This window comes from Xenopus tropicalis, chromosome 3, assembly GCF_000004195.4.
Source record: "Xenopus tropicalis strain Nigerian chromosome 3, UCB_Xtro_10.0, whole genome shotgun sequence".
Taxonomy (NCBI): Eukaryota; Metazoa; Chordata; class Amphibia; order Anura; family Pipidae; genus Xenopus; species Xenopus tropicalis.
The window spans coordinates 127,106,908-127,120,750 of NC_030679.2; the positions used below are offsets into that span (position 1 = coordinate 127,106,908).

A 13,843-nucleotide genomic window follows, 5' to 3' on the forward strand; every position below is an offset into this window, starting at 1 on the left:
GTCCTTCTGTATTACCACACACACACATACCCATATAACATACACACACACACATACCCATATAACATACACACACACATATACATACCCATATACACATACATACCCATATAACATAAACACACATATACATACCCACATAACATAAACACACATATACATACCCATATAACACACACACCCATATAACATACACACACATATGCATACCCATATAACATACCCATATACACATACACACACATACATACCCATACACACACACACAGACCCCCAGATGTTGGGAATCCCCCTTTTGTTACAGAGTGGCCTCCCCTAAGCAAACTAAATGTTCACTCACAGTTCAGAGGCAGATGCTCCTGGTGCCCAGAGGTGCCTATTGTGGTGGGTTCCTCACAAGGCTGGGGAGTCTCCCTGGTTCTGCTATGGGAGGGAGTCTATATGCTAGTCCCCCTGGCTTCGCTCTAATTCTCTCTTGCACACTTTTTGAACACACAGAAGTCTCCAAACCCTCCCTCACTGCCCCCTCTCCAGCCCTCCCCTCCCAGCCCCCAGCAGACTCAGCCATCTCCCAGCTACTGAGGGTGAGCTCATAGCTCCTGCTGTAATTCTGCCTCAGTAGCTGCCCAGTAGCTCCCATGCAGGGGCACAATGGTTAATAATTAGCCCTCGTTAACAGGTTGAGTGCTGGATGACAGGAAACAATGGCTGTCTAGCCTGCTGAGCCACTCTTTCCATACAGTACATTCTGCTAAGCTTTATAATGGGGAGCAATGTATATAATGTCTGTGCGGCGTGAGTCAGTGTATTCTGGCAGCAGCCGAACTGTGCCTCATTTATCCATGGGAATGAGTGAGCATTACAGTATATGTGCCTAGACAGGTACTGGGAACTCCATCTATGGCACAAGTTTTGTAGCTCAGTGGGAGGGGACAAAACACTTGAAACTATCAGAGCCCCTGTGCGGGCAGGTGAACCCTTGAAAATGCAGAATGGAGCACTTGCATGGCGATTTCCTTCCACAGTAACGGGCTGATTTCAAAATCAAAATGCTAAAATAGCTTATGTCCCATTACCTCAAGGGGAGCCTTCCTCATAGGCAGCCACTTGTAACATGGTGAATGGGAAATGTGGCCCCTGTGCTTTGCCATTATGCAGGGATCATTCAGCTAAAGGTGAGAGACCATGGCCCTAGTGCAACAAGAAGTTATCTGCACCCAGTATTGCAGCCCACGCAGCCAACCAGGGCTAAAATAAGGGGGCCCTTTTGATGCCATTTATCTGACTTGGTGCTCCCCAGTAGGCAGCAGATTTGGTGAGATCAATATCAGAGATTAGCTCCCATATCTCAGTGCTACATCAGGATGCCGCCGCGTATGAATTGGGCCCAGACTCACTGTATAGGCCATTTACAGCTCCAAATAAAGCACAAAGTTTAACAACATTTATAGCCTTAGATCAACCAGTTAAACGCCAGCCACAAGAAAACACACAACAGCAGTGCCCAATAGACAATGAACAATATTTGTGGGTTACTGCACCCAGGCAAATGTTGTGTGTCCTGCAGTTCACCTGTGCCTTTAAGCACCAGTTCAGTCCGGGGTTCCATAGGGCAACGGCACACAGGGCAATTGAATGATAATCGCTGAGACCTGTCAGTGCACTCATAGTGAAATACAGCACTGACCCATGAGTGCAATATCATGATTAGGGCAGTGCCAACCCATGGCAAATTCATGCATTTTGTTGCACACCAACCTGGAAATCATGTGGTTGGCAAAAGCTGTTGTGTTGGAACTGGTGTTGGTGGTTTGCATTCCCCCTGCGTGCCACTACTCTTAGTGCTTTGCACCCTCAAGAACATGATGTTGCACTAACTGTAAAGAAGCCACACACGAGAATGCCCATGGAACCTGCCCATTTCCATTGCCTGTTATATCCAGTGAATTAAAAAATGTTTTTGGGGAAAAACGCAGCAACTTAAAATACAAGCACCTATGGGGGCCAAACATTTCTCTGTCTTTAGAGTACAATTGTTTTAAAAACTGAAATCATTATTTATTTTTTAAAAAAATCATAATTTATTAGTCTTATTTCCCCTTTAACTGTTAACAGTGCAGTGCATTTCTGTGACCAAATCTGAGTGACAGGAAGGTAAATAGACATGTACAGACATGGGCAACATATAATGGGCTGCCTCACACTGGGGTAAGATGTGGGGGTCCCATCTCCCACCCCATTCTCAGCCTATGAGAGAGAGGCAGCATTTCATACCGGGCACAACTGGTGCGTGACTTTTTATATTGCTAATATGCTACTGGAAACTGTGTTTTTCTTCTCCCTAGAAACCCAGTGTGTGTGCGTGCAGGACAGGGATGCCGGGGTGGGGGAGGACTGGAAATTTCAGAGCACTGTTCTGGCCTGTTCCATCCTCATGGGGTGCAGGCACGTTCACACTGCTTGCTAGGAGCTGCCTATTGATTTAGTGTTGGCCAGTATTCTGTTTTCATAAGATTAACTATTATAGAACTGGTGTGACTGGGGAGGGGGGGGGGGCAGGCGGTATAGGGGGCTCAGTGGCACACGCTAACTGGTGTTTAACTGGTAGAGCCAAATTGGGCTGGGACCTCTGCTTGTTTGTGCATTTGCCCTGACATACACTGTGTTGGTCTGGGTGTAGACAGTAAATTACAGTGAGAAAATGCACGCTTACACGTTTCTGCACTGAAATCCGCTCCGTGTGTCTGCCCCCAGGCCTAAATGTCCCCAAACACGGGCAATGTCGCCAAGCGAGCGGATCTTCTCCTGATATCCCCCACCTACGGGTGGGTGATATCGGGAGAATCCAGGGTAATTCGATCATTTGACCCATAGGCAAAGTCGATCCGACTAGATTTTCTAACCTGCCCGATTGAGATCTGGCCGATTTCAGGCCAGATATCGGTCAGGCAGGCCCGTCGGGAGTGCCCATACACGGGCCGATTAACTGCCGAATCGGTCCAAGGGACTGATATCGGCAGCTACTATCGGCCCGTGTATGGGGGCCTTAAGCAGCGCCTGTGAGTGCAAATGTTCCAGAGGAGGCCTGTGGATCTGCCTGTGTGGCACTGCCTCTAAGGGGGGGTCTGATAGGGCAACTTGTCAGATGAGAGCAGGGTTCACTACCTACTACTCACTGTGCATTGTTTCCTGGGGGTCGTATTCTGTTATAAAGGTAGCTAGGATCTCTATCATAAAGCATTATAGTAGCGCTGCCCTACAAGAGATAAGCAAAAGGCCCCTCTCTGTTATGGGACCCCTGACTGGATTCCTCCTCTGTTCCCCCACAGCAGCCATGGTTTGAGCTACATGCTCCTATGGGGGCTTAGTGCAGGGCCCTGTTCTGTTAGAACTATGGATAGGCAGAAGAGGCACGTGCCTTGGGTGCCAGTGGTGGTGGTAGGGGTGCACTAAAGGGGGTACAATCAGCAGCAGAAAGTGGCAGGGGGGCAGCTGGGAAAAGCTGAGAAGTGGGAACCATTCTGCCATGAGGAGTAAGGGGGGGGGGGGGGCATGGGAGAGGCCACACGGTATTGCCTGAGATTGCAGTACTACATGGCCTAGCTCTGACAGCAAATAATCACAATAATTTAACCCCCTCAATCCTTAAATTGATACCGACACTAAAAAACTACTCTTCAAAATATTAATGTACATTAAAAGTTCCCTATAGGTCAATACTAACAGACTCCTGCTGCACGAATATGGCAGTCCCCTCATAGAGGAACATGGGGGATCTGTTAGGTAATGTAAAAGCACTAGGTAAATACGTTCAAGTCAAAATTACAAAGAGCATAATAAAGAGCATATGATAATGTAAAAAATGGTTTAATTGCTGGTGTCATTGTCTCTTTAAGGCTGCCTCAGCCCCCAAAATCCCTTTTTTAGCACTACTTTCCCTATGTTTTCCTGTGACCCCCACTCTTTGTTTGTTGTAGAACTACATTAACGATCCTTAATGTGCCCTTCCCCATGGAACCTCTGGACACACACGGGTTCAAAGAGAAGCAGACAACTCGCTGCCACTGACCCATACAGGGCTTTCCTATCCACCTAACAGAATGCATGTCCCAGGCTTTTATAAACACCATATGTTCATTGTATTTGTCCTGGGACATGAATCTTCCCCCTTTAAACAAGGACGCATTTTTCTTGGAAATCTGTAAATACAAAAAAAAAAAAAGTTCAGACAAAGTGTTTAACCCCATATAATCCAGTATTTAAAGGCAAAAAGCCAAAGCAAGAGATTATCACAGAATGTTGGGAAGGGATGGGCAATTTACAACTCTTCGGAGGTTTGTGAATTTCATCTTCTAGCACCCAATGACGGACAAGGTTCTGGGAGTTATAGTGCAGCAAACTCTAAAGGGCTCTAAATGGCTATGCCTGGCACAAGGCACATACAGGCAGCTTCATTTCCTTCTGATTAAATTGTTTGCCAATGTGATAGGGACCTTAGATTGCAAGCTCCGCTGGGCCAGGGACTGATGGGAGTGATGTATAGATCTATATGGAAGGGCTACTGGTTCAAACTAGCGGCCTGTCTATCTCCCTGAGAACGCTGGATGACTTCTACGACATCCTGGAGGCCTAGAAATGAGAGTATTGTGTTAACGCTCATGTTGTGGGAGGGCGGCTTACAGAACATCTAATGCATTGCAGATGGCTCCTTGCATAGTGTCTGAGAGCTGGAAGGGGAAGGAATGTGGCTGATGTTCTAGATTGCACCTGGACAGATGGCCTGGGCATGGCAGTGTGGCGAGCATGCGTGATGGGGGAATATAACGAGTTAACACTTTCATGCCGAAAGCAATGGAAATTCCATGGAGGGCTAACCAGGGCTAACAGCAGGGCAATGCAGAACACCAATATGTTTACTGTATGCAAGGCAAGGCCTGGATAAAGCATGGACACAGGGGGGAAACCCAGAGTGCAGTCCCAGCAGCTGCTGGGTGTTTCATTGTGGGATCCTGGCTTCAATATACAGTATATTGGTTTTTTTTCACTTTTCAAGCTCATGCAATGTGCCTCTCTATCACTACTACCCAAAATACTGTTTTGATGCCAATGTTATTAATAGGGCAGGAGTATAAAAATATAGGAAGGTCTGTATTTTTCCAAAAAAAAGCTGGCAACCTGAAGTAGGACCTAGGAAGAAAAGCTAAAGGTCTAATAGGGTTCGAGCTACGGGCCCTGCTTCACCATACAGTGTTGCGCTGGAGTACCTGGGGCCCACAGGCTGACTGCTGCCACCTGTCCCTCAGGCACCCACTGCACTCCCAGCCAATGCCCTTCTTCAGCCTATGGCACCAGGGGCCAAAAGGAGCTGTGGCAAGTAGAAGGCAGGGGCCCAGTGCAGTGGGCTTGTTGTCAGCCATGTGTCCTATTGATATTCTGCCTCATCACTTTCCGATTGTGATGCCCAACCAGGATATATATATATATATATAGAGAGAGAGAGAGATAGCAGCTATAGAAGCTTCTACTTCTGTGGGAACAGCACATTTAGGCAAGATATATAGAGATGCAGTTTGATTTGCTCTTTAAGGGGGTGGTTCACCTTCAGGTTAACTTTTAGTGTGTTATAAAATGGCCTATTCATAACAACTTTTCAATTGGTCTTCATTGTTCATAGTAGTTGCCTTCTTCTTCTGCTTCTTTCCAGCTTTCAAATGGGGTCACTGACCCCAGCAGCCAAAAAAATGATTGCCCTGTGAGGCTACAGTTTTGCTGTCATTTTTAGATTGTATTATTTATCTTTCTATTTATGCCCTCCTCTATTCATATTCCAGTCTCTCATTCAAACCACTGCCTGGTTGCTAGGGTATGTTGGACCCTAGCAACCACATGGCTGCTGAAATTCCAAACTGGAGTGCTGCTGAACAAAAGGCTAAATAATTCAAAAAACACAAATAATAAAAAATAAAGATCAATTGGAAATTATCACAGAATAGCAATCTCTACATTATAGTAAAAGTTAGGGCATCGGCATGTTGTGACTGCAGTCCAGTTATGCGATTAACTCCCAAGTAGACACAGGGCAGTCAGAACACTATTGGTCTAACTGAAAACATATAGCTGCAAGGCACTAATGCATGTATCACATTACGTATGTTATTTTTTTACTAATTGGCTGTTCCTTCCCGAGGCTCCATTTCCAGCTTCTCTGAATGCATCTGCCGGACCCCTTTACCAGTATGACACATGTCCGCTGATCCACAGAGCTGCTTGTGTGCTGCTATATTGTAGCGTGCCCCCCCTTAGCAGGACAAATTAATTGCCATTGTGGTTTTTTGGCTCATAACTCTGCATCCCATAATAATCCCCAAATGTATCTGCTTTTGGGCAAAGTTCATAGCTACTGTAGAACAATTCCTCCTTTTTCACAAATGCTCTATATCACTATAATACAGTCTGGCACTAGTACCATTGTGCTTTATTGTTTCCCATATTATTAGGGGGGGGGGTTGTACTTTTCCACATGATTCCTAATTAACCAGAAAAGGAAAAGCAACTTGGAAAAGTAATTAAAGATGTGGATACATTTCTGGCTGGGTGCTGCGCAGAACTGGAGTTACAGAATGGCCAGGGGCACTGGCTGGGGGCCCAGCTTTAGGAGAAAACACTTAATTCAAGCCGGAATTTGTGGAAAGGCCTCAAAGGCCTAGCATAACATTCGAAAAATGTAAAGAGGGACACAAAAAGAAACGGTATGCGTGGTGTGGCATAAATTTTTGGACCATGCCCATTTTTGCGACCACTCCCATTTCACAAAATTTGGCAGGTTATTTAAAGTTTAAACACCTTTCTGGGGATTTGTTTTATGTGTTATAAAAAGGTGAAATTGCCTTTAAGCTGCAAGTCTCAGTTCCCCCAAGAGACCTGGGGTTGAGTATTCTGGGCTCTGCAAAAAGCTACTTATCTAATTAAGTTTGAGAAACCTTGTATCTTTTTTAGCGTTCAGTGCAGGAGAAGGATCCGGGACTGTGGGCTGAGGTGATAAATTCAGGACTGTCCTGCGAAAAATGTGACAGTTGGAGGGTATGGCCTAGGGCGGCATAAATTAAGGGTTGGCATGCCGGAGATTTTGCCAATTATTTGGCAGATTTTGCCAATTATTTGGCTGATGCCAACTTTCTAATTTTATTTTTGAATTCTTGACTTGGGGGCAAGTTTTGGTTGAATAAAAACAAGATTTCCTACCAAATAAAGCCCCTGTAAGCTGATAGTGTGCATAGAGGCCCCTAATAGCCAATCACAGCCCTTATTTGGCACCTCCATGAACTTTTATGGTGCTCGTGTTGCTCTTTTTATATTTGACTGTGGCTCATGAGTAAGAAAGGTTGGGGATCCCTGTGCTAAGGTAATGCCAAGTCTGTAGGAAATAAATGATTGGCAAAGCCCAGAATGTTGCTCACAGCTTTTATCATTGTGTTACTAGGGGGCACTGTTTACCTAGAGAGTATAAATCATGAGAATGTGTTGCACCATACATTACACAATAATAGATAATATTATTTAGGAAGAAAGGTTCCATCTAGTGCTGATATGTATGGGGAGGGGGGCAGGTTCAATACCCATATGAGGTACTTGGGAACCCTGTGTTCTTTGGGTTACTGCCTACACATAATAGGACACATAGATAGGAACTTGTCGTTGGTATTTTCAGGTATCAGGAAAACAAATAATACAGATTTTATTCTCCTTAGAAGCAAATCCAGTTATGGAAAAACTTTGCCTAAATATAGCCCTATATGATAACCAAACAGTGACCTTATATAGTGAATACCCAGGGTGAGCCGGTGAGACTGCATCCACAGAAGTCAGAATAAATCTCATTACATTGCATTCAGCCCAACTGTAGCCAACACACCCACCTAGGTACCCATTATAGACAGAGGGACCCCAGCAAATACATTGTACCTCTGGAAAAAAAAAGTCTTCTGAGCTGAAACATGGAAACAAGCCTGGTATTCAGGAACAGGGCTGTCAAACAATGTAGAGCCTGGGCCAGAACATAAGAGACTTTATAGGAAGCAATATACATGGAATAAAACTTACTGTATCCTGACACAATAATTCCAGAGGCACTCACATTGGGACTTTGGTTGGGCCCCTTGGTGGAACAGCCACAGGATCCATACTCACCCCCTTACTACACAATACCACTCACACACATGAACCTACACTCTCACTTAGTCTCTCACTCACACACACACACTATTACACACACATTATTACACACAAGGGTTGCCATATTTTCTAATTGATATACTTTATATATGAAATAATTTTTAGTTTTCAAAAAGTTTAAGTTGTATTTGGGTGAAGTTTTATCACCATTTTGGGAGCATGGGGCACTAGTTCTTGCCCTGTTTGAGGGGAAAACTCCAGAGGTGCCAAGTGCCACCCCATGCCCTATACTGAGGATACCTGATTGTACAACTGTTTCTTCTAATTGATCCCTTATACTTTAAGTATGAAAGTGATAACAGCATATCAATCCATACTGCAGCCATCCCACCACTCCACCCTGCATGTTCTGCCTGCCACCCCCACTTCTCACTCCCTCCACTCGACTCCCTGTAACACCTGCCAATCTGCCCACACTGTGCCCCCCTAGCTGTGTCCAAGCAGAAACAATAATATAATCCTTCAATGGTCACATTGTGTTTTGATAACTACAGGGGCAAAAGCCTATGTCTATATCAGGACTGTCCAATTGGAGGCCTTGGACCTCCAATGTATTGCTGTACCCCCCCTGCCTGCTTATAGGCCCTAGAGACTAGGTATAGTCTGGCCTGCAGACTCAATACATGGAAAGGTTTGCCAGTGCTGGTCTAGTTAATTCTATGTATTAAGGGAAGATCAGTGTCCGGAGGAGCCTCACAGAGCAGGGTGTTTGTGCATAAGTTCAATGTTGCTGGGAGCAGAGTTCCCATAATAAATCCGGCTGGAGGATTAGGGAAGAGTGTATTATGGAAACTTGGCTCCTGTGTTGCAGCCGGATCCCAAAAGACATTGGGCTAAACAGAAGATAAACAGGTCTGTAAGCACTTGGCCCAGCTGCCTCTCCTCTCTCCACTGGTCCCCTGAGCTCCTCACTGGAGTGGGTGACAAGGACACATTCCTCTGGCCAAGCTGACTAGTTCCCCTGCCTTGCGTGGCTACCCTCTGCTTGCTCTGTGACTCACCCTGCCCCATTGCACCAAACGGCCAGCCTTCACAGCTAGACATCTGTGTGTAACCACACCTTGCTGAGACCTCTTCACTCACGGGGGCTTTCCTCCCGCCAACCAGCCCACCACCATAGGAGCATGAATGGTGTCCTTTGACCACCGGGGGAAAAATAAACAAGAAATGAACTCTTACTGTCACGGTCGGACTGTCACTCACAAAGGACTGTCCCTGGATATAGTCAATACCGATCCAGTAATTGCTGGAAACAAATGCAATGTACAAAAATGAAATAGCTGGTGACACTGGGGAATGTAAATACTTGGGAGCATGCATCATTGGCTTCACTAAAATCAGCACATATTTCTCATCTCCTGACCCATTATTTGGCCCATTTTCAGTAATTTGCTCCTTTTTTACAGTTACGCAATTTACAGTCATCTCTGGGAAAATATTGCCAGCAGGGATTATGACACATTAATTGGTTTAGCACAGATGATGGGATTGGCTCCCATTCTGTTTATCATATGATAATGTCTATAGATCTGCTTATGTATCTCTTGGGTTTAATAAAAACTAAAAAAAAAAAAAATAGATAGATACTAAACAAGCACTGACCCTATTAGTTTATTGTATTTGACCTGCAGAAGGCAATGGGTACCTGGCAGATGTGATAAACTGCAATGGACAAAAGGATGTTGGTATGGCATTTAGAGGGAAATAAGATGCTGTAATACATGGCATGGGTCGCTGGGGGTTGTGATCTATATAAAAGGGATCACTAGGGTCAGGGAATGCACTGGGGGCCGTAAGAAATATTACTATTACTTATGCTCTATATTGTGACACTGGTACCAGCTCCTAGTCCAAGACTCTCCTCTTTGGTCTTCTATGTATTGGGCTTTCCCCCACACAGCAAGAGCAAAAGAATTGCAGACTCACCAGTGGATGGGTTGTGAGTTAAGGTGCCCGTTTAAGCTGCCAGTTCAAGTCCTTCAGACCATTTGGGCAGCTTATCTGCCCACGTATGGGGCCCTCTGATGGGCTCCCCAACTGATATCTGACCAAAAATTGGCCAAGTGTTGATAGGGCAGGTTTGATTTTCCTGTTGGATTGGGGACTGCAATTGATGCAGTCCTTGCTCCAATGGCTCCTATATGCCTACGGCCAAACTATTAAATTATCTTATCACACACTTTATGAAGGCATATCAGGAGAAAGATCCATTCATCTGGCGACCTCACCAAACAAGCAGATCTTTATGTGTATGGCTACTTTTAGGGCCACTGCCTGCCCAATAAGTAATTTGCTGCCTTCAACTGCCCCAGCCCAGGGATAAACAGGCAAGACCTGCTGGTTTCGGTCTGACCTACTTCCCATCACTAGACTGAATAGAGAAGATGAAGTCGCCACAAGGTTACATGACACATATATATGGCTGCCTACAGTATACTGACTGCTACATATAGTACTAATGTATGGGTGTGATGAATCCAAAATAATACAAAAGATTGTACTCTGCTAAAGTTGGCTATAGATGGGACGTTAAAAGCTGCCAACTCCAGACTGAGCCAGAAACTAATTGGCCCCTGTAATGGGGAAGGCCTGGCTGACTGATATCTGGCTGAAAAAGGTGCATTTATCTATCGGCAGGTTTAAATAATCCTATTGGGAGAGAACCACATCTGTGTGTTGGTGTGTTGCTTGTCTGACGGTCCTCTATGTGCCCATAGTATGATCTGATGGTCCATCTGAATGGGCAACCTTGCCAAATGAGCAGATCTGTGTATGGCCAGCTATTGGTTTAAGCTCAATCTGAGTTAAGCAGACACTCTTTTTTCTATTTGTTATTATAGAGCTTCACATGTAGTCTGGGCTAATAAGAAAAGGCATCATTAATAACAGAGCAGTAATAGAAATGAGCGAGAGGTAGGGGAATGGGGCCGGCAGCAGACAGACGGGGAATTTAGAGAAATTAGAAGGTGGAAAATTAGGGTGGGTCCCGGCAAGGGAAGGAAGCAGTACATGGGGAATGAAAAAATAAACCCTTCACGTTTCGTGGGTTTCCGGAACTCTCATTTTTCTGTGGTTATTTCAGGATTGTAACGACTGCAATTCTAGAACTTCGCACCTGATTTTAATCTCAGTGGGTTGGGGGGGAGTATGGTGTCACTGTTATACCTTCCCACCCAGTCTGGGATTCATTAGAATAGCACAAAGGGCTTCAGTGAAGAATTAAGGGAAAAACCTGAAAGTCACGGGAGACAGAGAGGGGAATCACGTCCGACAGAGATGCTGGGAAACAATACAATAAGGAAAACCAGGGCTGTAGGGCTCTAACACATAGGTACTTGCAACTGCATTCCCATGTTAAAGGCATGGAAACACAGGAGGTAAAGGAAATGGAACCCTTGAAATGACTATAAAATTGATGAAAATGCACTTTGTGATTTACATTTTTTCAAGACGTCTTTACAATGTTATTATAATGAATTTAAAACAACAGCGCCACCTGCTGTTCCTTTCTGCCGATTGGGTTAGGGAGTGTGGTCACCTGACTTTGCTCTTTTCTACTGAAAAATGATCAGCAGGTGGCAGTGTTGTTTTAAACACATGAAGTTAGCAGTTTAAAAACTGCTAAGATCGTAGTAACTAGAAAAAAATGTATTATGTAAAATGCAACAGTGCTCCAAAGAGGGCTCCGAGCAACTACCAGGCAGACATATAGAATTAAGCAATACATTAAAGGGGGACATTTACTAAAGCTCGATTTTTTTGTTTTGGGTTTTTTGATGCTGAAAACCCAAATTTGTTGTGGGAAAAAAAATGATTCTTTCATGATTTATTACACGACAAATCAACACCAATTCCAATACTCCAGCTAGAAGTCAATGGCAGATGTCCCCTTTACAATTGGAAGATCTTTCTTGCTTTGTGGTTTTACAGGTTTTTGTGTTTTCTGACGCAACAATACAAAAAAAGTTGAGGTTATTGTGTGGCAAGTCGAAAAAGTTGAGGTTTTTGTGTTTTTTTTGCAACTTTTTTCCTTTCTCAGTTCGGATCTTTGATAAATGGCTGCCATTCATGGAAACAAGTTTATTTGTGGTTTCTAAAAACTAAAAAAAACACAAAAAGCTGAAATTTAATAAAACCCCTACCACTAACTGTAATACTAATAGGGTTATGTAATAAAAGGCACTAAGCTTGCCAGGAGCAGTAACCCATAGCAACCAATCAGCAGGTAGAATTTACTGGTCACCTGTTACTACTCCTGGGCAAACTTAGCGCTTTATTAATTACATATGGGGGAAATGGTATCTATTTAATGACCTGCTCTCTATGTAACCTGCAATATGTGGGTCACAGAGTAAAAGAAAGAATAAGGGAACACATATCTGATACACAGAATAGGAAATAAACAAATGTCAGCACTTTTTAATGTGCGCATAAGGGAATCTGTCTTAATTACAGTTCAGGGTACAGGGAGAAATTCCCTTGGGGGTTAATATAATTAGAAATATCCTTAAACGGGAAGCTATTTGGATATTAAATTTTAACACTAGAGTACTCTGAGCTTGTGCACTGCTATTGTTCTTACTAGTATAGGTTATCCAGTTTTACATTCATATTATAGACATATGGTTGCCACCTGGCCTGTATTTCACCGACCCAGCCAGTAATATATCAGCCAAGGCCAGGGCCAGTATGACAAATTTACCGGCTATGTACATGCCCGTAATTTGTACCAGCTAGTCCTTCCTCTAGTCCGCCCCCAGCTTGCCCCATTCTTGCTCAGATGGACTCTCTCCCAATTCAATACTTGAGGGCCTGGTTCTGCCCCTTGACATTATTACCTGTGATGATGCAGCCCCGCCCATTTACATCACAGACCCCCACCTCCCAGGACCGCCCCCTGCCCAGCTAATTTAGGCAGTTCAAAAAGGTGGCAACCATAGAAATATACTTTTCTATTTGTGATCATATATAACCAAATTGTAGTTTATAAAGTGGTTGCCCTCCATATATTCGGCAATAATGTGATAACTGGCATCTGTATATTTTATACATTGTATGTACTGAATATACTGTCCCTTTAAGAATCTGGATGCACTGTTTCTTTAAGATAATTTTTAATGTCTTTCTTTTTTCTAGCTGTGTTTTAATTGGTTGCTGTTTCTATAAATTACTGCTTCCTTTTAGACACATTCACCCTATGATTAAGTGCTCTTGGAGCTGAAACGCCTAAGGCTTTTTAGGATGTCACACTAATAGCATTTTTTTATTTTCTTTTTTATGTTCTGTTTTTTTTTATATTAGTTTTGGTGACCTATGCAGCTTTGTTAGAGTACCTACCCAGCTTTGGTTGTTAAAAAGGCCAAATAGTCCATCAGTCCCAGCACTCATTTGATGTTGCTAGTTCCAAACCTTTTATGAACTGACAACATGGGATCTTGGGCTTGATGATTCTTTTGTGCAATCCACGACACAGCACAGAGCTTACAATGTATGGTCTCTCATTCCTAACAACTTTGCAATTGGTCTTCATTACATTTTCTTTATTTCAAATGGGGGTCACTGATCCCGGCAGCCAAATTAAAACTGTTTTTATTGTTACTTTTTATTATTT

The 13,843-nt window shown here is 43.9% G+C and overlaps 1 protein-coding gene across 1 annotated transcript in view; it reads right to left on the bottom strand.

Moving 5' to 3' along the window:
- Positions 1-473, bottom strand: part of loxl2 (lysyl oxidase like 2) — a 39,662-nt gene extending 39,189 nt beyond the window's left edge. The window contains exon 1 of the mRNA NM_001142048.1: positions 341-473. The gene's annotated coding sequence lies outside the window, so the exon portion shown is untranslated. The remainder of the gene's footprint in view (positions 1-340) is intronic.
- Between the last annotated feature and the right edge of the window lie 13,370 nt (positions 474-13,843).